Source organism: Sinohyriopsis cumingii, chromosome 11 (genome assembly GCF_028554795.1).
Source record: "Sinohyriopsis cumingii isolate HCF-2022 chromosome 11, ASM2855479v2, whole genome shotgun sequence".
NCBI lineage: Eukaryota > Metazoa > Mollusca > Bivalvia > Unionida > Unionidae > Sinohyriopsis > Sinohyriopsis cumingii.
The window spans coordinates 21540735-21543825 of NC_142971.1; positions in this window are offsets into that span (position 1 = coordinate 21540735).

The following is a 3091-nucleotide window of genomic DNA, read 5'->3' on the forward strand; positions in this document are numbered from 1 at the left end:
ATTTTCACATGAAAGTCCATTAGTCTGTCTATGCCATCTCCACCCTCCTTGACTAGTAGATTTATAAATGTACATGATGCCACAATCACCACATCAATTTTTTTGCTATCCAGCTTCACATCAACCGGGAAAAAACAAACCTTGATTATAAAAGAGGTCGCTTCGTGATCGTATAAACATCCATCTATTACTTCCAATCAGAACTGGACGTCAGTATTCTTTGCAAACATGAGTTTGTTTTTGGAGAGGCACCTCTATAGGGTAGAAGAGAACCTTAATTATATGAAAGAAGACAATCACAAGTGGGTGGGTTTCTAACGATGAGCAGTACCGTTGAAAGAAATCTAAGTAGCATTCGAAACCCTCTTGTTGTCTGATGTGGAACAATTGGTCTAGTCTTTAAGTACAAATTGCAAGGACTCTGGTAAAATCCAAGTGGCAGGTCTCCTTGGTCTCATCATATTTTTTTTAAAGGGGTACTCATTTGGCCATATAACAAGTAGTAAAAACTGCTGGGATATACATCAATGCATCTTGGAAATTTTATTTCAAATACAAATTCGGGCACCTCTGCTATGATAGTAAGTGACTAAACACTATATTGAATTGCAAACAAAGCAAACATTCTTTTCAGTAGTCAAGGAATATAAATTTGTATATTTCTTGGTAAAATCAAATGTAGCAAATATAGAAAATGTCCCCGATCTTTTATCCAATATACCCAAGATTCGTTTGCAAATGATTTAATAAACGGTTTCTTTCTGCACTACAGTGGGACTCGATCACATCGTGATTCTGTAAATTTAGTAGGTGATATAGAAGCACTTTAGATTTATGAAGAAATAAGAGAGAAAGAAACTAAGACAGGACGGTGTGTCGGGTCTCTTCCAGTAACCTCTTGCTTAATTTAAGAACCTCGCCACTGGGCTTAGTACCAAAAAAATATGGTAATTTTCGCAATTTTTATCATGAAAATGAATCCTTCCTTGATTTCAAAGACACGAACAGGTGCTCATTAAAGAACTTTAGACTAGAGGATGTACTGAAAAGGATTCAGAAGTTAGGTCCAGGGAGTCTGCTTGCAAGATCAAACATTAGATCAGCATTTAGTTTTTTGCAGTTTGCCCATGTGGATTTTAAGCTACTTATATTAAAAAATGGTGGATGATACTACTTTCTTAAAGTTTTTTTTTATAGGTGCTAAGATTAGCTGTGGACGTTTTGAAAACGTTACTTTTTTTGGTAATGGAATAGAATTAAATACCATACAGATGCAGGCATGGTTGCCGTTTGAGAAACATTTAGATCGGAAAGAAACATTAACAAAATGGGCTAAAGGAAAGCAGACGTTTAATTAAAAGGATTTTCAATCATTAAATCGTTCCCATTATTTCATTTGTCAGCTGGTTTCACCATGGCTTTCTTCCAGTGTTAGCCTAACAGATGCTACAAACCGGTTCAGAAAACCATCGGATCAGAGTGAACAAAGTCATGAGCATAAAGAATGGGAACAATTTCTTCAGTAATATAATGACATTACATTTCGTCGTTAGGTATCCAACGATAGTCTAGAATTCTATTGTGACAGTGCTAGTGGTATTGGCTTTGGTATTTATCTCTGCGGCTAATGGGCACATGGGGTTTGGCCTTCTGATTTGTAGATTTCAAAGGCTTATGGGAATATTACTTAAACTTACTTTTTGTACTAAAAGAAATTTTGATTTGGTGAACATTCCTTGGAAAGAAAGGGGTTCTCTCCAGGTTGACAACAAAGCAGCTCTCTGTCTCTGTGTCTGTCTGTCTGTGTGTCTGTCTCTCTCTCTATATATATATTCATTTGTATTTGTCACATTTAGTCTATAATATTTAATTGAATTCTCTTGATGGTGCTTTGGAAACACTTCTCAATAGCGTAAGTGCAATTTTTAGTATGGCGGTGAGTGGTTACAGATCCAAGAATACAACAAAAGTAAAAGGCGTATACAGTAATATTTTGGTGTGATCCTTGACGACGACTATGGATTATGGAACTCAGCTGGTTCATACCTTAAACTTAGTGTAAGCCGGCATGCCTTCGTTCCTTTGCTAACGAAGGTGACCAGAATGGTCCTCTAACATCGAACGGAAAGTAAACTATAAGGTTCCAAACGATGTATTCAATTGTTCATTTTCTTGGACTGTTGCAGGTTTCTCCCAATGTTTGCATCTATGTAATAGCTTCCATACAGTTAACGATATAATGCATACATATTCGCGGTCTGCTGTTAATTGCAGATACCGTCTTAATGATGCTAGGATTTAACACAGCATAGTTGTCAATGCGTGTGTTTTGTTTTGTAAGGTTCGTTTGTGTACTGAACAGTAGCAATGTTAATAAATTGCTTCAAAGTATTAAATGTGTTAATGAGTCTACTATAACATTTGGGAGATGATCCAATTTTTTGCTAGTCTACTTCACAAGAGTTGCTGTGATTTATGTTCAAGTAGTAATAATATGATTAACAATTTCTGATTACGGTGGAAATGGCAATTTTTATGCACAAATGTATTGCCATCTCCACCTGGTTAATATAAAACATCAAACGTGAGGTCAAATTGTTCATATTGTTGGATTGTCAGATCAAAACAAAGCATAAGAATACGATTCACTTGACCTGAAAACGTGAATGGCAGTTCAAGGCAAAGGAAGTTTATGCAGCCCAACCCCTAATTATTAATAGTCAATTTTTTTCAAGACTGAAGGTCATGTTTGACACCAAATGATTCTCACAGTGGAAACATAAACCCTTGCAATAGATTATAAATCTTAGAAGTATTGTGTACTAAACAGCTTGATGCATTTCCAAACCGTTGTAATCCTGGCAGTTTATAACGTATTATATTTGCCATGAACCTAGATATTTAGTGCCTTCGGTGCCTAACGTTTTTACTAGCTGACATTGGTTTTTCCATCTCTACACAATAATAAGTAAATATAGGAAGTGCATATGCCTCACATCAGTTCCCGGCACAACATTCGCCAGAAAGACTAACTTTCCAGTTGCAACTTTGGTAATTCTAATGCATTAATAAACAATGCTATATGAAGACA